General features: G+C 60.1%; 1 long non-coding RNA gene across 1 annotated transcript; it reads left to right on the forward strand.

Moving 5' to 3' along the window:
- Positions 1-314: 314 nt before the first annotated feature.
- LOC308642826 lies at positions 315-17,894 on the forward strand. Its single transcript, XR_014020651.1, has 4 exons — positions 315-911; positions 5,905-6,086; positions 16,009-16,118; positions 16,238-17,894. It is a non-coding gene; the product is annotated as an uncharacterized lncRNA (long non-coding RNA).
- The last annotated feature ends 3,769 nt before the right edge of the window (positions 17,895-21,663 follow it).

Genomic DNA, 21,663 nt, shown 5'->3' on the forward strand with positions numbered 1-21,663 from the left:
GGCCCCCCGAACTGGGCCCAGCAGCTTCCCTCCATGGGCGGAGGTCTCAGGTTCCCTGGATTCTGCTCTCTGTTTAGAGATCAAAGGGACCGAACGCTGGCCCTCGGGTCCAACAGAGCAGGTCACCAGAGCCGAGGCGCTTTGATGAACCTAACAGCCAGCCCGTGGACTCATCCCAGGAACTTGATTCTGTTGGGAAAGAAGTATTTTGACAAGTGCTGGGAGGAAGGCAGGAGCCTGCGAGCGCTGCCAGAGCCCAGAGCGGGGGGAGGTGGCCCTGAGACAGGGGCGTCCCTGAGGAGCAACAGCTCATACGTGCTGGTCTCGGTGCCCGGGGACTGCGGGAGCTCCGTACAGAACACACTGAAGCCATGGGGCACTTGGTCGCTGGCTGGCAGAGCAGCGGAGGAACCCTCTCGGGAAGTGCCACGCTACCAAAAAGATGGCCCAGGAGCAGTAGGGCTCAAGTCAGGTGGAAATGGCCGTCTTTCTCAGTGCCTAGTCCAAACCTAAGGGCGATTTTCTTGCCCATCTGCCCTCTGTAGCAGAGTCACTTAGGGTCGTCTAGACACGAGAGAAAGGTAGTTTTTTGCAGGAAGTTCAAGGTCAAGGCATTAGCAGTGTCTGGCCAGGGCTGCAGGTGCCAGTGGTGGCGCTCCCACACAGTGAAGGGCGGAAGGGCAGAGGGGCCTAGTGGGCTCTGTCAACGCTGCCGAGGCCCCGGCCACCGACCTCAGCGCCTGGGCAGCGGTCTTGGCACCAGGGCTGTCTGTTTCCCGGCCTTGGTTTGTGGATCCCCAGTCCTCGTGGTCCCGGCAGGCGCACTCCTGCCTCCAGCACCAAGGGGAGGACGGGAAGGGGAGGCCCCCCGAAGGAGCATGCCCCACTTGGGCGCCCACCCACTGTCACAGGTGAGTCAACAGCCGCCAGGAACAAGGGGGTGGGAGGGCAGCTGCGGGCCAGCTGCACATCCTGTCCCAGCGCAGGAGGGGGATGGCCGTGGGGAGCCTCCGCCAGGTGCGGTCTCTCTCCCAGAGTTCCTGGGTCTGGAGAATCAGAATCAGGAAACCGGTAGAAGTCCAGGGTGGCCACGGGGCTGGACCCACAGCCACATCTCGCTAAAGGACGGGCGAGGGCCTGTCCCCATGGCGCTGGGGGTGGGGGCGGCCCTGCGGTCACTGCGTCTTCTGATTTGTCTCAGCTTCAGGACAACCATACGGGGCCCATCGGTATCCCCTTTTTCTAGAGAAACTAAAAGGCAAGGGATGTGCTCCGTGTCCCCAAGCTCAGGGGTCTGCACTGGTTTGCAGCCCTGGTGGGCGCAGAGCTTGGAGCGCAACCAGGAGATACAGGAGCGCAGAGAGTTCTGCTCCTTGCAGCAGGTAAGAGCACCAGGTCCTTCCCAGAGAGCTCTCCCACGGAGCAGGCCAGGGGCTCTTGCTGGGGGACACCCCACCCCCACCGTGCGCGTATTCACACAGGAAAGACGTCTGTGTCTCCCGGGCTCAGCTCCAGGTCCCGCTCCTGCAGACAAGGCAGGTTCAGAGAGGGCGGCCAGACACCCTCTGGTGGAGAATTCAGGGCGGTAATGAGCGGCTTCCTCCAGGTCATCCAGAGAGAGCAGGCTGACTGACTCCTGGTCTTGGTGCTCCATGTAAGATCCTCTGGAACAAAACAGTGACTTCCAGGGAATGTTAGCAGCCATTTCCAGGGACGGTGGCTTCCCACCTCCTACCTGCCTGGGTACCAGCAGCTGCAAAGCCGGGATCTGAAGGGGGCGCTGGCTCCAGGGCCCAGATCAGGACCACCTCAGCCCTCAGCCCCTGCTGAGGGACGCGGAGAAGCTGTGGCCGAGCTTGCTGAGACCGGGCCACCTCGGGTTCTCCATGATGACAGTGGAAGCTGCTGAACCCGGGAGCTTCTCGGGGACACTCCCTGTCCCTGGTGTGAAAATTGAGCAGATTTCCCTCAGGCTGAGAGAGAGGTGCCCAGCGCAGGGAGCGCTCAGGGAGCTGTTCCCGGAGGGGAGTGACAGCCCTTTCGCTTGTCCTGCTGGGGATGAGCAAATATGCAGGCGGCTTTGACCAGGCACTGAGTCCAATGCCTATAATCCAGCGGAGGCTGAGGCAGGAGGATCACAAGTTCAAGGCCAACCTCAGCAACTTAGGCCCTGAGCAACTCAGGGAGGCCCTGTCTCAGAATTAAAAGTGAAAAGGGCTGGGGATGTGGCTCAGTGCTAAAGTGCCTCTGGGTTCAATCTTCAGTACCAAATTGAAATTTAAATTTTTAAAAAAATTGCAGGAGGCTTTGAACTTCAGTAGGGTTTAGGGCCAAGGGCAGAAAGGTGATCTCTTCTGGTCCTTAGAGGCAAGATGGACACCAGCTGCTACCTGGGTCACTCAAACACAAAGCCACAGGCAAGAGGCTCAGCCTCCTCTCCATCTGCCTCCTACTGCACGGAAGCTTCCAGATCTCAGCCAGGCTGCTCCCTGGGAACAAAGTCACAGATGTGAATTCCCCCGCGTGGCCCCCTGACCCCGTGGGCACACAGGGTGCTCCCATCAGACTGCTCCCATGACACCGACGGCTGAGACAGGATCACAGACCGCCCTGAGCCGTCTGTCCCCGGGATTCAGGGAGTCTTCTATCCCCTGCCCAGGGACGCCGGGCTGTGGAGCCCACCGGGGCCCAGCTGGCCCCGGGGCCGTCGAGGGGCTGTGGGACCCTGTGTGGGAGACAGAGCCAGGCGAAGGCCGGGCCCCCTCCTGCTGCCAGGCCACGGCTGGTTGGACAGCTGCAGTGTTGGGAGCTGTGGGTCCTCGGAGGCCGCTGTCCATCTGCCCGCTTCGAGGAGGCTCCAGGCCATGACTGAGCCCCAGGCCTGCGGGGTCCTGCCCTCTCCTCTCAACCCCCAGGCCAGGGACGGCCGTTAGAGCAGTCGGGGCAGACGGTGCCATGTGTTCTCATCGCCATGGCTGCCCGGCCAGCCTCGAGTTTCCAGCATCTCTAAGGCCAGGTCCTCCCCCCTGTGGGCCAAGAAGGGCAGCTGGGGAAGATGAGCCAGGGCCACCACATGCATGAGGGACAGAGCAGGGCACAGGCCCCGTCCCGCGCTGGCGGAGGCCCTCCCACCATGAGGAGCCATGGTGAGGCAGCCTGGGGGAAAGAGGGCGGCGGGCCACACACCCCGAGTGTCTTAGGCCGCAGCACCCCAGGGTGAGTCGTGACCAAAGTCCAGCTGCCCCTGGACCTCACCCCCACAGCCCACAGGAGAAGCCACGGTTGTCCACGGGGTGCCCGCCCTGTCATCTGCAGCTGGGGCACCAAGGGTGGGCGGCCAGCCCACTGCAGGCCAGAGACCCCTTCTCTTTCACAAAAGTCAGAACTTAGAGGCCCAAGGTCTCTCGTTGATGGGGGCGGTCCTGGCTCTGTAGGATCTGCAGAACTGGGTCCCTGTGGCAATCAATGTGGCCAGCTTTTCCTTCCCACCCCCCTCTCCGACTGCAGACTCTCTCTTGCATGTCTGAGACCAAAATTATAGGAGGGGAAGAAACCACAGCATGAGAGTAAGTCGATCCCCAGAGACAAAGGAGACATGTGGAAGAGGCCCCATGGCTGCGGAGGCGGGGGAAGCACTCGGAGGGCCGGGGAGGGTCTCGGTCCTTCCCAGCTCAGGTCCCTGGAGGTCCAGTCTGATGTGTTCCTTTGCACGATCTCTGGACCCTCCTCAGATTGACCTGAGCTCTCCTGGGCAGGTTAACATTCTTTGCAACTAAACAATTTACACCAAACAGGAAAACAGAACGGACTTCAGATCAGGAGCTCCCAGAGGAAGCAGAGGGCCATCTGGGGAGCAAAGCAAAGTCAGGGACAGCCCAGGGTCCTGGGGGTGACTGTCGGCACCACCCCAGCTTGGGCACAGCCACGTGGCAGTGCTGAGCCGCTCAGCCAGAGGCGGGGTCTTATGACAATAGAACCTGGCAGAAGGGAGGGGTGCGTTGCCCACTCCTGTCAGCTCCGTCTCTGCCCTCTGGTACCTGAGCTAGCCCGGGCTAGCCTTGGAAGGACGAGAGGCCACGTGGAGGTCAGCCGGGACCCCAGCCCACAGCCAGCACTGGCCACCAACCCATCCACAGAAAGCCACTGTATCAGTGAACACAAGGGACAGCAGAGGAGCCACTTGAGAAATCCTAGATCACTTTATACGAAGTGGCAAGGCAGTATAACTGTAGTTGACAACAGCTCAAAAAATGGGTGCCTGGACCTGGCTGCTTTTTAACCAGAAGCAAATCTTATGCCTTGGCTCTGGGAGCCACGCTGTGCCCTGAGGAACAGACAGTGAGGACTGGGTGGACTGTGGGGAAACTGCCCCTGGAGGCTGGAGAATGGGTGACATGGGCTGGGGGGTGGCAGGACACCTAGCAAGGCTGTCACCCAAAGAAGCTGGTAGAATAGAACAAGTACCAAGTGAATTTATGGATCCCACTAACCTGGAGAGAGAACTGTCTTCACAAGGAATTGTGTGGATTTCAGGGCACTGAGTGGCTACACGTGTGATTCATGGGAAATCCATCACGTTTGAGGGAATTGTATTGGTAAGAGAATCACTAGCTTGCATTCAAAAGGACGGGCAGTTCAGAATGGAGAGTCCCCTGGGCCCATGCCTTCATAAGCAGGAATCAGACCAAGAAAGCTACCAGCTGCCAATATTTCTCATGGAAAAGAAGGATCTCAGAGGGCAGGGGCTCAGTGGGTGGAGGCGAGAAGTGAAGAGCCATGGACTGGGGGCCTCCAAGAGCAGAGCCAGGCAGGGAACATGTCCCCAGAGTTGGGGACTCCACCAGAGGGGCCTGGCCAGAGTCGGGGACCCCACCAGAGGGGCCTGGCCAGATTTCAGAATTGCTAGGGACCAGCGATTGTCACTGATGACCTTCCTTTCCCGTGTCACCGCATCATGGTGCACTCAGCCTGAGGGTTAAGACAGCTTGTCACTGAGCCCTCAAGTCCTTGGATGAAGGGAAGCCTCATCAATGTCCAGTCCTGACCTAGACGTGAGACTGGACGTTGAACCTGGGGCTGTAGTTGGAGGCATATTACAGAGGCTTGAGGACAGATTTCACAGAATTTGCTGTGGAAAGAAGGTGAATAATTTGGGACCCAAAGGTAGCTGTGGTAGGATTTTTAATGGCTGCCAATTCCTCCCATCCCAACATCTCCACCCCTTTGCAGGGTGACTGTTGAGCCTCCCATTCAGGGATGGGGTCTGTTTTTTCATCTCCTCAAATCTAAACTGGCCTGAGACTTGCTTTTGCCAAGAGAATCTGGCAGAAGTGAGCTTATGTGGGTCTTGGAAGCTAGACCTCAGGAGGCTTCTTAACTACTGCCTTCACCCTCAGAATAGACTTGAGGTTTGGAGCTACAGCAGCTATTTTGTGACCATGAGACCTCAAGCGTCATGATAAAAACCAAAAAGCTAAGAATGTCCAAGAAGACAGATGATGATTCTGGACTCCCGATAGCATTTTTGAGGCCTGAACTACCTCCTCCATCACATACTCTAAGATGAGAAAAATAACTTCCTATTTATTTGGAACCTAAATTTCAGGCCAGTGGTTCTCAAAGTGTGGCACCTACTTGAAGAGCAGCATTAATGGCATGAAGGGATCTGTCGGAAAAGCACACTGTTGGGCCCCACCCAGATGTGTGGACCAGAACCTCTGAGCTATCTGGGCTGAGCAAGTCCTCCGGGAGATCTCAGCCCGTGCTGGCATGAGCTCCTCGTTAATCTGGAACTTATTTACTTGTATCTGACACGGGCTTCTTGCTGGCACGTCTCGGAGCCTTTGTGGACAGCTGTCTCCCTGCCCAACATGCCCAGTCCCCCCCGCCCCCCGTCTTTTTCAGGAACTGAATTAATTTCAATCACAGAAACCCAGGGCGGCAGAACATTCAGCTGCTGCAGTTTGGCCCCGTGACGGATGATTTCCGGGATCTGGCCTCAGCAGCCTCCGTGGCCCGGGTGTGAGCAAAGAGCCGAGAAATCGCCCCATTTAGAGACTGTGCTGGTTCCAACTGAGAAACCCCAGGTCAGTGTCCCCGTCACACCAGACCAGAGCCCCGGGCTGCAGGCTCCAGATCCTTCTCCTGGCAGTCACAAACTGCCCGGCTCTCCTCTCTCCAGGGCACAAGCGGTGGCTCAGGCACTTTTGCAGCATAACCAGCCACCCCAAATCGCGGTTGCTTCACAGGATGATTTCCTCTTTTCCTAATTCTGTAGTTGACTGGAAGTTCCTCTGCTGGTCTAGCCTGGGTAGGTGTGACGCTGAGCCCTTCTCTCTCCGTGTCACCTTTCAGCCTGGACCTCTGTAGGGCAGCCAGGTCTTGAGCAGAAACTTGAAGGGTAGAGAGTGGTCTGAACTCTCCCAGGAGGGCAGCCCAGTTCCCCCCCCCCCCATTGATGTCCTGCTCCCAGCACCTCGCTGAATCAGCTGGCCTGTCCCATACGCATAAGGGCCACCTCTAGCTATGCCGTGGGCTGGTGACATGTGGCATTCTCGCTACCATGTGTGCCGGTGACATCCAGGGCCGTGTGGCCTGGGTACAGTCTTGCTGGAGTTGAGTGGCGCCTGATGAGTCTGTGTGTGTGTGTGCGCGCGTGAGTGTGTAAATGAGTGTGGGGGGCAGCAAGGGCTGTGCCCGAGGCCCCTGCCCATGCTTGGACCACCTTGGACACTCCATGGGACCTCTGTGGAGCTGATCCCCACACGAAGCTGCTCGGAGCGTTTGCTGAGATACTACACATGAAAGGGCCTGGGACTCAGGGGACAGGATCGGAGGTGGCCAGGACCTGCGGCCTTTCCTCATCTCCTTCCCACGGCGGCCTCCCATTCATGAGATGGGGAAGCTTTGGATCAGAGACCTTGAAGTCACCGGCTGGTGAGCAGGGAACAGGGATTGGAGCAGGTCCCCGGGCTGCAGATGTGTCCCTGGGCACTGCTCTCAGCTGTCACAGAAGCAGCAGAGCCCCTGCTTGTCCCGCCCTCACTGGGTCAGCAACTAGTGGCAGCCGGGCTCCGGGGACCCGCCCACCACCCCTGCAGTGCCTGGTTCTCCCTGGAAGGTGCCTGTGGCATTGTGGCTTCCATGTGACATGTCCCTCAAAGCTCAGGCGTGAGACAATGCAAGAAAGCTCCGAGGAGAAATGGCAGGGTTCGAGGGCCTGGACCAGGCCAGGAGTTAACCCCCACCCGGGGGCCAACTGGGGTGACTGAAGGCAGGCGGGGTGTGGCTGGGGGAGGTGGGTCATCGAGGGTGTGCCCTTGGGGACCTGTCTGGTCCTTGCTCCACTGAGCTCGCTCATGCGCTGTCTGTCTCTCCCTCTCTCTCCCTCTCTGCTTCCCCACATGGTGTCCTGAGCTGCTTCCGTCCACCCCACTCTTCTGCTCGGATGTTCTGCGTCACCTCAGGCCATGAGGAACAGAGCTGGCCTCCTATGGACGAAGGTCTCTGACACTGAGCTCCCCAATAGTCCTTTAATTGTTACCGCCAGGTCTTTTGGTCACAGGCTGTGCCCAGCAGGCAGGCTTCCCCCTGGACCCTGTCCCGGCCCAGGCAGGAGGCTGACAGCACGTGGCCCAGCAGGGCGCAGGCAGGTGGAGGGTCATCAGATGTGGCCAGGGACAGCGCCTTAATGAGGAGGCTACTCTGGGCAAGAGCCACTCAGGAGACCCCTACTGAGTGGCTACCAGCCTCCCGCCTGGGCAGGGTGGGGGGGGAGAAGCCACCCAGACCCCAGCTGGTCCCGGGGAACTTCCGATTTTAATGACAGCGACAGGATCACAACCAACACACTCTGGCAGCGTGGCTCCACCTGGGTCTTCCCCCAGAGGTGGTGGGCACCCTCCAGAGGGCTGCTACCCAGGGAGCCACCAGGGTCCCCTGCCAAGCACCCGCCTCCCGCACCCAGAGCTGGCACCCACAGCTCAAGACGGTGACTCACGCCTCCTCCCGGAGCAGGCAAGGGAGGGAACAGAGACTTCCCAGGCGGGAGCAGCCAGCCTCAGGGAAGCCCCCATCTGGCAGAGGCAATCTGTCCATCTGGAGGAGGGCGGAATGTGCCAAGCGCTCGAGCAACTGTGCCCAAAGCCAGTGCTGCAAAGGCGAACCGTGGGCCCCGGGAGGAGCTCCGCGGGAAATGGGGCGAGCCCCGCCCCCAGAGCCCCGCCCCCGAGAGCCCCGCCCCCCGAGAGTCCCGCCCCCCACAGGCACCTTGAAGGGCCGAGGATCCCAGGGTGAAAAGGCCCTGGACGTCCCTGCCTCATGTTTTCCCGGCATTCACACCTGGTTGCTGTTTAACCCCGCAGGCCTCAGGGGCACGAGTTGACCTCGGGGTGCATCTTTGGAAACACGCAGATCCCAGCAGCCTGACGTCCCCACCGGGTCAAAGCCCATGCTGACAACGGGTCTGTCCTGCTGGCAAAGAGCGAGTCCATGAGGAGAAAGGGGAGCCAGTCCGCAGGGACAGGCACCCAGGTCCCCAGGAGGGCTCACTGACCCCCCTGGAGGGTGGCCAAAGCCCTTTCCCAGGGGGGTTCCAACCGCACCTCGATTTGGAAGAAAGATTAGGGCTACCGCTTAGCCACGAGCTCCAGGAAACAGTCCTGTTGTGAACTGCAGGCCTGGTCCCCAGACTTGTGTGCTGTAGCCCTGACCCGGGGGCATGATGCTGAGATGGGGTGACGCTGGGTCCCCATGTCTGGATGAGTGATCTTATGAGAAGAGGAGGAGAGACCAGAACTGTTCATCTCTCTCTCTCTCTCTCTCTCTCTCTCTCTTTCTCTTCCCCCCTCCCTCGGCCACGTGAGAACACAATGAAGACATGGCTGTCTCCAAGCCAGGAGGAGAGACTTACCCGCTGCCAAATTAGTCAGCACCTTCATCTTGAACTTGCAGCCTTCAGAACAGTGAGAAATAAACTGCCGCTGTCTGAGACGCCAGCCCGCAGCACTGGGTCACCGTAGCCGCGCTGTAAGAAAAGTCCCCTGGTCTCCAGATCTGGACTGGAACCAGATCCTCTCCTACCTCAGTGAGTCTTAACCTCTCTGGCCATAACCTTGACCCCCTGGCCATTCTATGAGTGAGGTTTTCTTGTCCCCACTTTGCAAATGAGGTCCCTTGGGGCCCAGATTGGTTGAGGGGACTTGCCCAGTCTTCCACAAGTGACAGACCCAAACCCAGGGACTCGGTTCCTGGATCCACACGGTCACCCACGGCAGAGCCGGCCACATCAAATGTTCAGAGAGAGGTAACGGCCATTACTGTCCCCTGCTAGGAGGTCCCAGGACACAGAGCTGGGCAGGGCGCTGTGAGGAGCCCGTCTGGTGCAGGAAGAGGGACAGGCTGAACAAAGGCGGCCCCAGGGAGGGGCGTCTGCTTGTCCATAATGTGGTGCTGGGTCCCCCCCAGTCGGGCCTGGTTTCCTTTCATAGTGGCCTCCCTGCCGAGGCCTCAGGGCACCGTAGGGATGTGCAGCCTCTGTCCCAGGTCCTCCCTCACCTGGAGCAGGGAGTCCACTGCTGGGCGCCAGGGGATGGGAGGTGCCGCGTGTCCCGCAGGGCCCCAGAGAAAGGCTGGAGTGCAGGTCCCTAATTGGAGAGCTAACCAAGGGACAGGAGTGTGTCGGGGCTGACGGGCAGAGCCAGGGATAGGTCCCAAGCAGAGTCCCTCCAGCCGGTGGGACTGCCGGGCACTCAGCTGGGAGGACAGAGGGGGCGTTGCCTCCTGTGGTGAGATGGGATGCCCTTTGGGGCAGTGCGGGGCAGTGCGTGGGTCTGTGTGGGAGACGTCCCTGGTCAGCAGGGATCCGGCGGAGGCCCAGCCGCCCACAGCCAGGTAGGGCGGTCCTGCGTGAATACCATCCACACCTGCAGGAAACGGACAGAATAAGCTGCAATGTGCGGAGCGGGCCACCGAAGCTGTGACTGAACAAGAAGACCGGGAGGGTCGGGGTGGTGCCCGGGGCGGACCGCGGGAGCCATGGAAGGCGTTTTAGCAGGTGAGTATCAGCCTCCCATAGCAACCCTGGAGCCCGTCCCCGCCTGTGCTGCTCGCTCCTTGGTGACAAAAGGGAACTGACTGAAGCCAACCAGCTGAGGAGGCCTGGAGATCCGGGCTGTGGCCCACCAGGTTGGCCAGGGGAGGGGGGACAACAGATGAAAACAGGGCCCAGGTGGCCTTGGGCTCCGGGGCAGGGCTGGGGTCCACGGGTGCATGGGTGACACTGTGATAAAATGCATTTGACATAAAATTTACCACCTCCACCACTGTCAGTGAGCAGTGAGTGACGCGAAGGACATTCTCTGAGGACGTCACACAGTGTCCGCTGGGTACCATGCTGCGCCTCCCGCGTCCGCCTCCCGGGCTCTTTGTGTCTTGCTGAACTGAAACGACCCCCTGGGCAGCCCCCGCCCCGGCCACCCCCCTCTGCCTTCTGTCTCCTGCAGTTAGTGCCCCAGGTTCCTCGGGAAGTGGGATCCCGCAGGTGTGTCCCTGTGATGGGCTCCGCCTTTTTAAGCCTGAATGATGTTCCAGGGCGTGTGTCCCGTGGCATCTCTAAACTGAGGCTGGAACTGCTGTCCTCAGGGAATGTCAGCCGCTGGGGAAGGGCTCATGGCCAGCCCTCGCCCCTTCCAGGCCCAGAGGGAGGCAGCAGTTAGGAGGGAGGCGCCTGGGTGTATAGGAAGTCAAGTCCAGGTTGAGGCCCAGCCTCCGCGGCCCCCCCAGGCCGTGGTCTCCAGGGAGAAATGAGAGGCGGGTGGGTTGGGGGTCTGCGCTGTTCTCTGGCCACGAGGGAATGGGGTGTCCCGGGGAACCGTCCTCCTGCCCAGTCCCCCTGTCGGCTCTGAGGACCTCCTCCGAGGGGGGAGCTAGGCTGGCAGCCACGGTGTCCCCTGACCCACACCCCTCTGCCTGCCCGGGACACTGGCCCATGGGTGCAGAGGGGCGGGGGAGGAGAGGGCCCACCCAAAGCTCTTGGTGGAGACCCCAGTCACAGGTGACGCTGCCACTCCCCTGGGGATCTGTGAGGTGTCAGGACTGTGGGGAAGGGACATCAGGCACCGAGTGGCAGTTCAGGGAGCTGAGACCCGAGAAGGAAAGGCACGGAAGGTGCTCTGGGCCCACGGGCGGCCCCAGGACTGCGCTGGGGAGGCCAGGCTCCTCCCGCCGGCTGGGACCGGGACCGGAGGGCAGGAGGTGCCCTGCCGACGCCCCGGGCCTGTTGGTGTCAAGGTCTAGCAGGCATCTGATGCCCGAGAGATCCTGCCCCTCCAAGGCCTGTCCCCAATCTTCCGTCCTCTTCCCAGCACCTGGAAAACGGAATCCACCCCAGACCCAGCCAGCACGCCGAGCTGTGAGGGCCAGCGGCTGCCGAGCGTCCTCCCAGGCGCCCAGCGGGCAGGACAGGGTGTTCTTGCTGCAGGGAGTGAGGAGGTGACCTGGCTAGGATGCCCCAGGCCAAGGAGCTCTGCCCAGGCCGTGCCCAGTGGAAGGTGCACCCCACCATCCCCGAGTTGCTTAGGGCCTCACCAAGTTGCTGATCCTCCTGCCTCAGCCTCTGGGTCGCTGGGATGACAGGTGCTCAGCACCGCGCCTGGCCGTGACATCAGGTCTGGAATGTGCCTCTACGCTCCGCCGTGGGCAGAAGGCAGCCAGCCAGGGACAGTGTGACTAAAACCAGGAGACCGGTAGACCTGATGGGAAGCCCCAGCCCCAAGCCACACCTGACACTGCAGGCGACGTCCCCTGCAGGGCCCTCGGTGACCATCCAAGCCCAGACCAGGAATGAGAGGCACACATCTTCCCCCTGCCCTGGACAGGGCAGTCTTGGCAGGTCACCCTCCTGGGACCTCATCCCAACCCGGGGCTGGGGACCTGGGCCCTCCTTCCTTCTGGCAGAAGGAAACCGAGGGCAGGGCCGCGCCTGGGTCCCCTCCGTCCCAGCAGGACCCAGCCCGGGGCCTGGCTCCCAACTCAAGTGTCCAGTTGAAGTCCGTGGGACCAGCCCAGCCCAATGTGCCCTGGGGATTCTGTCCCTGGAGCTGGGGACTCTTGGGTCCTCACCAGCTCTGGAATTCTGGTGCTCTCTTGGGTCACGCAGTGTCCACAGGCTGAGGGCAGGCTGGGTGGCAAGGGGGGGCACACCAGGGGGGGAGACCCAGTCGTGCCTGGTGCCACAGCGGGCAGCCTCCCTCTGAGCCACACGCTGCCAGGCATGGGGAGCCCCGGGGGACACGCCACATCCCAGCTGGCCTCATGGTCCGTCTGTTCCAAGAAGGTGAGGGCCTAGCATCTGGAGGTGACAGAACTGGGCTCCAGCCTCAGACCGCTGAGTCCAGTCCTTGCTCTGCTCCTGGTTGGCTGTGTGACCTTGGGCAAGCTACCTTGCCTCTCTGGGCCTGTTTCTTTCCTCCACGTATTCAAGGCCAGCCCTCCCCTGGAGCCTCACATGCCAGCTCCTTTCACCCACTTAAGCCTCGAGCAGCGCTTCCCGCTTCCCTTCCGGTACCACCCACTTCCCTTCTTTCCCAGGCCAACCTTGATGGCATCCGGCATCTGGCCATGTTGATTTCTCCAGCCTTAAAACCAAACAAAGTACAACGGACCTCCTCACGCCACCCCCGCACCTGCTTCCTCTGCTGCCTCTCCTAGCAAAATCCCCTTGCAGAGCAGCCAGACCCCGACTGTGAAAAGCAGCTGGCCTCTCTCCTAGCCTCTCTCCTGGCTTCTCTCCTGGCTTCTCTCCTGGCCTCTCTTCCCAGCCTCTCTCCTGTCCCCTCTCCTGGCCTCTCTTCTGGCCTCTCTTCCCAGCCTCTCTCCTGGCCTCTCTCCTGATCTCTCTCCTGGTCTTTCTCCTGGCCTCTCCTCCCAGCCTCTCTCCTGGCCCCTCTCCTGGCCTCTCTTCTAGCCTCTCTCCTGGCCTCTCTCCTGGCTTCTCTTCTCAGCCTCTTTCCTGGCCTCTCTCCCAGCCTCTCTCCTGGCCTCTCTTCCCAGCCTCTCTCCTGGCCTCTCTCCTGGTCTCTCTCCTGGCCTCTCTTCCCAGCCTCTCTCCTAGCCTCTCTCCTGGCCTCTCTCAGGTTTTCATCCTCATGACTCCACTAAGCAGCACTCTTGTCAGGGTCACTCACCTGTGGTCCATATCTCCAAATCCAGTGTCACTTCTCAGGCCTCATGTCACTGGCCTTCACCCCAGCCACAGCTCCCACACTGGCAGGGTCTCCGTGGTCCTGCTTCCTGCTGCCTCCTGCTGTGGCTCTGCTCCTCCTCTGGTGGGCCCAGGGCCGCGGCTCCTCTCTGTCACACTCACTTCCTAGGGGTCAAGGATGCCACACCACAGCCAGCAGCTCAGCAGGGGACAGAAGCCAGGCCCTGTCTGCATCGCAGTCCCTGGATGCTTCTGGGTCCCCGACCCCAGCCCTCTTTTTTTTTTTATTGGTTGTTCAAAACATTACAAAGCTCATGATATATCATCTTTCATACATTTGACTCAATTGGGTTATGAACTCCCATTTTTACCCCGTATACAGATTGCAGAATCACATCAGTTACACACTCACATTTTTACATAATGGCATATTAGTGACTGTTGTATTCTGCTACCTTTCCTATCCCCTACTATCCCCCCTCCCCTCCCCTCCCATCTTCCCTCTCTACCTCCTCTGCTGTTGTTCAATTCTCTCCCTTGTTTCCCCCCGCCCCCGCCCCTGCCCCCAGCCCTCTTGTCCCTTCTGCCCACGCCTGGCTTCCTCCTCTCCTCCTCCAGGTGACCCACGACCGTCCCCTGCAGGGCCCTGGTGCTCAGGACCTGGGACCCTGACTTGCCCCACCCCCGGCCCTTGTGAGCTTTGCTCCCCCGTCCCTCACCCTGAGAGAGTGCCCACCGAAAAGCCTCGGGGGCCTGGTGGCTGCCCAGTGTACAGTCCCTGAGGCTCCGTGCTGACTCCTTCCCCCGACCCCAGGCCCCGACCTCCAGTCCCCTCCCCAAGGCACCTCTGCCTGCTGCTCAGAGCTCAGCGGGGCACGCGGCACAGAGACGTGACTGTCCCCGCCACCGTCACCATCTCCTTCCACAGTGGGTCACAGCGGGGCCCAGAGACACACCTGGCCCAGGACACAGCACAGAGCTGCTGCCCTGGGTGGGATGGCCTGGGACGGCCGGCTGGCCCTGCTCCAGGACCCTGGACAGCTTTGGGAAGGGCCGCAGCTGAGATGGCCGCAGCCCCTGTCCAGGTCCTGGGCCAAGGTGAACTGGGCGGGGGCTCTGCCCTGAGCCCGCCAGCCCCGACCTCTGGGCCTCTGGCTGTCCCAGTCGCACGAGGAGAAACGGACCCAGGAGAGGGTGGGTGGGCTGGCCGGGCGCCGCTGTCCTCCGGGACCTGCATCTGCATCCCGGGCGCGTTCTGCCCACGCTCTGCCCGTCCTGCCCGCCGTCCTGCCCACTTAATTGAAGCCAATTATTTCATCAAAAGAGCAGAGGACGATGGTCATTGTGTCTTTGTCCCAGCCACAGGGCCCTGGACACGGAGCCCGCTGCCTTTGTTTCCTGAGCTGCTCATTAGAGACCAGCTGGGCCTGGGCGGGCAGCCGGGGCCACTTGCTAGGACTTCCAGGGCGGGGGCCTGGCTGTGGGCACAGGGTCCCTGATGTGGGACAGAGGGCAGCCGGGAGGCCGGAGGCCCTGGTGGGCAGGATAGAAGCAGCCCAGGACCTTCAGAGCTCATCCACCCAGAGGCCCAGAGTCCTGGCCCCGTGTCCAGGGTGGCCACGGCTCCGTAAGCCATCGTGGGAGTACCCAGCACAGCACCCGGGACGCAGAGGGAGCTCGCGTGGGCTGCTGGGTCCGATGGGATGGTCCCTTGGTCACTATTGAAACAGCGTGGCTTGCTTTGGAGGCCACAGACCTGGTCCTGAACCTGCCCTCGCCTTGTCCCTGCTGTGTGACCTCGAGCCTGTCTGTGTGACCTTGAGCCTGTGGTGTGCCCTCTCGGAGCCCGATTCCTCGTCTGTAACAGGGCAGTCACAGTCATACAGACCCCAACGTCCTGCCTCGAGAGCAGGGACGCGCCAGGGGCTTAGGCGGCAGCAGGTCCTGGGCTGGGGTACAGCTCAGTAGCACGTAGGGTGGCCCCCAAGGGCGGCATTGGTGTCTGAGTCAACGTTGGCTGGGTGACTGAGGCATGTCGCTCACCCTCTCTGGGCCTCTGGTCCTCAGCTGGAAAGTGAAACGAGGTCCACACCCTCAGAGGGACTGGGGCAGGCCCCGGAGGAGGTGGCATCGAGGTGGCAGGCCCCCAGGAGATGGAGGGGTCTGCAGGAGGGGGGCCAATGGAAAAGCAGGGACAAAAATCCCAGAGGACAGAAGCGTGGGACGGGCTGGAGGCCAGCAGGCAGCCCCCTGGGTGGGCAGGGTTGGGGGAGGCGTAAGGAAGTCACCCGAAATGAGGAGGCCCTAACATACTGGGGTCCTGGAGACCTAACTAGAATGGGCTTGGAAGAGCCACCTCCCGGCTCAGTGTCCGCTGTCACCGCAGAGCGGCCCCTGTGCAGGGACACCTCCTTGCCAGGCCCCTGATGGTGGCCGCCAAGGCCCCAGCTCTGCAGCAGAGCCCTCCGTGGCTTAGGGCAGGGCTCCCCATCGGGTCCTGCAGCGTGATTGCCAGCTGCTAGGGACCGTCCTGGGCTCTGCAGGACAGTGAGCAGCATCCTCGACCTCTGCCCCTAGACGCCGGTAGCATCCCTGTCCCCAAAAACGTCTCCGGGAATGACAAAATGTCCATCCAGTGGATGCAAAACAGCCCTCAATGGGGACTCACTGGCCTGCGCCTGACTCTTGGGACGGGGCTGGCCCTCCTGCCCACTTCCGGTCCCCAGGGGCAGGTGGAGCCCGCCCTGGCTCACATGGTCCCCTGCGGTGGGATGGACCTCAGCCCCCGTGGGGGCTTGTTCTTCTAGGACGGTGGCCCAGCACCACGGCAGCCCTTGTCCATCCCTGTGCGGAGGACACACGTGCCACATGAGGACCCGGCGTCAATCTTGGCGATGATGATAGGCACCACCGGGAGGTCAGCAGACCCTGGGCGGGGAGGGACGGGGATGTGAACTGAGAGATCAGCCTCTTTCTCTGACGGGGACCAAGTTCTGTGTCTGTTATTTTTAATTTGTCACAATTTCTCTCCTGCAGGCGGTGACGCTGCCAAGAGTCGAAGGTGTAGAGAACGAGGCCTCCGCCCGCGGTGCCCGGCGCGGATTCATTTCTGCATGTTTGGCGGGGACAGGCCGCGCCTCCTGTGGTTACAGCCCCGGGGACCGCAAGGGGAGGGTGGGGTGCCCTCGCCTCGTGTTTGTATTTTAAATTCCATGAAAATATCAAAGGCATCTGTTTATGTGGCTCCACGGCCCCATCATGCCGGAGTGTGGTGTTGACCCAGAGTGCAGCCCGGGGACCAGCTCCAGGCCAGGGCCCCTGTGGCCTGTGGCCTCGTGGTCACAAGCGTCTTCCAGGTGAGGCTGGATCCTCGGTGACGGTGAGATCCCGTGGCTTCCTGGGCACACAGCCGACCGCGGTGTTTACTGCAGCCGGGCTTTGGAGGACGGAGGGCAGCCAGTTCCCTGGGTGGAGCTGAGGTCCTGGGACTTCCAAATTACAGGGTGTGCTCTTGGGGTCACGAGGCCTGTGGTTTCTAAACTGAAGAATGCCACATGTCCCCCAGGGAGGTGGCTGACATCTTGTGCGAGGTCACGAGCGCTGTAGCGGCAAAGGCCTTGGACTGTAAGACTTTCTGACCAGAGCACCCTCGAGGGGCCTGCGGAAGACGTGGCGTGCACCCCCAGGCCCCACGCCTCCCCCCCTTCAGCTCCCTCCCTGCAGCGGGCTCCCCTGAGCAGACGTAGCGCCCTGTTTCTTGCTCTTTCTGTTGGGCTTCTGCGGCTTGAAGTGGCTGCTCCCCACGATGCTCACGGGCCACGCGGTGCTAAGGACACGCACTCGAGAGGCTGAGGAGGACTTTAGTGACAGTGCTGTCAGCCAAAGCCCCAGTACCAGTGGGTCATCCCTGGGCACCGAGCTGGGTGTCGTCAGATGGAAACAGACGCAAGCAAAGCCCCACGCACACTGGTGGCCAGGCCCTGGCCAGTCTCACAGGCACCCGACGGGGCTCCTGGGGTCCTAGTCTCTAGAATCTGGCTTAGAAAAGGGACATGGGGCTCCAGGTGGGCACGGGTGCTTTGGTCCCGGGGGCTCCTCACTCCACACCGGGAAGCTGCTGGAGGAGAAGGGGAAGGATCCGTCGAAATGGCACCATCCTATATGGGGACCCTGGAGCCTCCAACCACGGCTGCCCACGTGGGGTGGAGCCTGGGCCGAGGAACCCCGTGGCCTTTAGAGACTCCCGCTGGGGAACATTACATCTCAGGAATAATATTACGGTGGTGGCTGTTTAAATGTCCACTTGGGACACAGTCAACATGGAATATTATTAAAGTCCGCTCCACTGTGTCTCTGTACCTTTTTTGAAAGGGCGACTTGAAACTGGACACTGCCCCCCCCACTGAATTTCGGATTCTATTGCGGAGTCTGCTTTAAAAGCCTCAGGTTTGCAGGCCTCAGGGTGGTGGCCGTGCCACCCGTCCCAGAGCCAGAGAAGGACGGACGGACGGTGGAACAAGGGGCACAGCCACAGCCACCGTAGGCCAGGCCCTGGTGGCCACCAACCTGCTGACCGCCGTCCTCCCAGACTCGGGTCACTGAGCGGTTGGTTGCATGACGTTTGGTCGACAAAGAACTGAATGTACAGACAGGCCTCGCAGGATTACAAAAGCCAAAAAACTCCCTCTTGCCGGGTGACTGTCACATAGCACAGCGTCTTATTCACGAGCTTGCGGTGCAAACCAACCCACCGCGCTGCCAGACGGTGGGAAGCACCAAACATACAATTACCAGCAGCGCACGGTATTGGGTAATGAGTGGCTGGGCTGCTGGTTATGCACTTACCATACTTTTCATAGCTATTTTTTGAAATGTATTTCATCAACTTAAAAAAAAAATAAAAAGTGTCCCTTAGAACAGTGCACTGCGGAATGGCGTGGCCTCGTCCACCTCAGGCCCGTGACCCTCCCCTGCCCGGTTTTGTCTTGTGTTTGATTGAGCCTCCTCGTCTATCTGGGGTGGTCCTAGGAGCCCAGCCTCTGAGTTGCAGGTGGTGCCATCTGGGTTTGAGGAGGAGCACTCCTCGATGTTCACAGGGTGACTGAATCGCCTAAGGACAAGTTTGCAGAACCTACCGCTGTCATTGTCACGTAGTTGTGTTCATCACATTTGGGATTTATTGATTTAAGGATGGTTAGGATTTCCACAGGTGACCCTCGGAAGAATAGCCTGGAGGATTGCAAAAATAGCCAGGAATTCTTTCCCTCCCATCAGGAAGGGAAGTGTATCCAGGCAGGGTGCTGCACACCTGGAATCCCAGCTCCTTGGGAGGCTGAGGAGGGAGGATCAAAAGTTTGAGGCCAGCCTCAGCAACTTAGTGAGAACCAGTCTCAAAATATAAAAAGGCTAGGGATAAGCTCAGTATGCAAGTGGTGGGTTCAATTCCTGTACCCTATTGGCAGGGCCACATTTTTTGGACAATGGACAGTAGTGAATGTGACTCAAGCAAGGGCTTGAAAAGTGCTTGTGAGCTGGAACCTCCTTATTGTAGCTGCAGCAGGAAGTCTGTGCCTTGGGAAGAAGCCCCGGTGACCCCACTCGTTGCCTTCCTGTTCCCACTCACTCTGCGTGTGATTTTGAAGTTCCTCCCATCGAGAGGTGCAGTGATTCCCCATCCCTGAACCTGGGCTGACTTGGACATTCAATAAGATCAGTCGATGCAGTCGAAGGAGCTGTGCCTGTTCTAAGCCTTTGCTTTCTGCCAGCGGCCGTGTGAGTAAACTTGAGCTACATCATCGCTGCAGGAGAGACCATGAACAGCAGAGCCAAGTCAGCCCAATTCTTCTCCATAAAGCTGTCCGAGACCAGCCGCAGCCAGCTGGTACACTGACTGCAGATTCATGATCAAGTCCAGTGAAGATCAGTCACGCGGAGCCCAGAACATCTGAACTGCTCCATCAACCTTCAGACTTGTGAGCTAAATCAGTCCTTGCTGCATTATTAGTTCGGGGGCTGTTTGTTATGCAGCAAGCGTTAACCAATACGGTCATGCTGATACAGATGAGATTTGAACCTGGATCTCTGGTATTTGATTCCAAAACTGAAGATCTGAATCACCACACCCAGAGCTTTGGGGTGAGATGGAGAGAGCCAGCCTAATGAGGTCAGTATGGTCACTTTCCTCCCAGCAATAAGAGTGGCTGCCCCGTGCTAAGCCACCTTCAAAAGGCAGGGCATCTGAACTTTTGGTCTCAGGATCAAAAGTTAATAAGCAGCCTGTGCTGTCCTCGGGGTGACAATGAGTCTTTGAGGTGTGAGTTCTGCTCTCTTCCTCATCAACTATGATCAGCTTCATCCCTCTCTGCCTATTGTTAGGACCCAGGAAGGTGCTACCCGTCAGATCTCCTCTGCCTCCCTAATTACCCGTCCTGGGGACCAAGCACCTCCCATTTTCCACTATTCTGCAAGCACTTGACATTTGCAAACCCTCCCCAAAGCTCTGTTCATCCAGTTCATCAGACTTGCTTTGGGGATGAATCAAAAGCCTCTTTGATGATCTAGTCACCACGGTCCTCAAGGCCCTTGTCTCCGGGGTGTTAGAATAGTTTCTAGATACGTACCTGGTCCATCCCGCTGCACCTCTGTGAGAGGTGGGAGTCATGGGGGGAAAGAAGGAAGCGGGCTTCTCTGACTCTCTCTGCCTCACCCTAAGTGGGGCTCACACAGAGAGGTTAATTAAGTTTTCTACTGCTGCACAGAGAGTTACTACAGATCTTGAGGTTGAACCCTGGACACGCCTCTGTTCTCTCGGTCTCTGCAGGTGGTAAGCCTGGACGTGGATGGCTCAGCTGGGTCAGCTCTGGGGCCTCGCCAGGCTGTCGTCCGAGAGGGGTGGGCTGCGGTCTCAGCAGAGGCTCACCTGGGGCAGAGCCGCTCGGCTTGTCCAGGTGGACGGACCGGCTTCTCCGCAGCCCCGGGGCTGGAATCACTGCTCCTCTGCTGTCCGTCAGTCAGGCCGCTCTGGGCGCCCTGCAGTCACCCACCAATGCCTCCCTCCGTAATTTTCCCAGGACGGGCAGCTTGTGGACTCTTCAAGGCCAGCGGGAGTCTCCTCGCCCCACTGGGGGCTAAGACACAGCCTCATCTCAGGGAACACCAGGGCAGCCGCGTCCTCCCTCCACCGTGTCCCTGGGTCAGAAGCCCCTGCAGGTCCTCGTCACTCGGGCCTGGAGCCCAGGAGGTGGGGTGTCACTGGGGGTCCCTGTGGAGCCTGTCCATCAAGCTGAGGCCCATGTCACACAGCAGTGGGTGCCTGGGACGTCTGTGCTCCTCCCTCGGGGAGGGGGTCTTATGCATGGGGCCCTGGACACACCCACCCCAGGGCACCCAGGCCTGGCACGGGGCCTGCTCCTCAGCAGAGGCCACGATCCTAGGTCTTGAGTCTCGCGTCAGATGTCCAGGTGAAACCACAGCAGGTTCCAGCTGAAGAGCGGCTCTCCTCCACTTAGGTGGTCATCAGTCTGTCCAATTAACACACCGAGAACCACCCTGGGGGCCCGGTGTGGTGGTGCACACCTGTAATCCCAGTGGCTCGGGAGGCTGAGGCAGGAGGACCACAAGTTGAAGGCCAACCTCAGCTACGTAGCAAGGCCTTGAGCAACTCAGTGAGACCCTGTCTCAAACAAATGGGGGGCGGTGAGGGGGTGGGTGTTGGAGCTGCCTAGGGGTTTGTCTGAGCCATCGAGGCAGGAAAGCTGCTTCTCTGGGAACCCCCGGGTGAAATCCCTTGTTCCAGAAAGCCCAGAGCCCGAGGCCCTGCCTCACTCACAGCCTCCAGAGATGGGCGTGACCTGCCGGGCACCAGACACCCCGTGTCCCCGCTCCTGTCCTGTTTTCCTCTAGAAGCTCCTCTCTGAACCCCCTGGTGTGTCTCACTGTAAATAAAGACTCGCGGGCGTCTCTCCTGGTTAGGGTCAGCCCATCTGTCCACCCGTCAGGCCCTGCTTTCCTTAACGCCCTGGGTTTTGTGTTGATTTCTTAGTGTTACTTTCACGGCCGTCATCTCCAGCGGCCACACCCCCAGCGTCACCCACTCCCTCCCCACGGGGGTGCGGGCAGAGCTGGGGAGGTGGCCCAGGGTTCCGCGCCCTGGGTTCAGTCCTGCGGCATCTCCATCCTTCCTGCCGATGCCCTGAAGTCCAGGTTCAGGCGACCCACACGGGACGCGGGGTCTCTGGCTTTGCTCTGGCCCCAGCACTTCCCCGTCTAGGATTCTGTGTCAGCCTGTCCTTGTCTGGGCTCAGCAGTCACATCCCTGAGATGGGGGCTTCTCCTGGCTCAGCCCAGGGCCCAGCAGGGCTCTCAGACCCAGTGGACCTTAAAGGCCCTGTGTGAACAGACGGATCCAAGAAGGAACAAAGGAATAGGGCATGTTTAGGAGCGGGGCAGTGTGGCCTGCTGGT

This window comes from Spermophilus citellus, assembly GCF_964194105.1.
Source record: "Spermophilus citellus genome assembly, chromosome: 2".
In the NCBI taxonomy this organism is placed as follows: domain Eukaryota; kingdom Metazoa; phylum Chordata; class Mammalia; order Rodentia; family Sciuridae; genus Spermophilus; species Spermophilus citellus.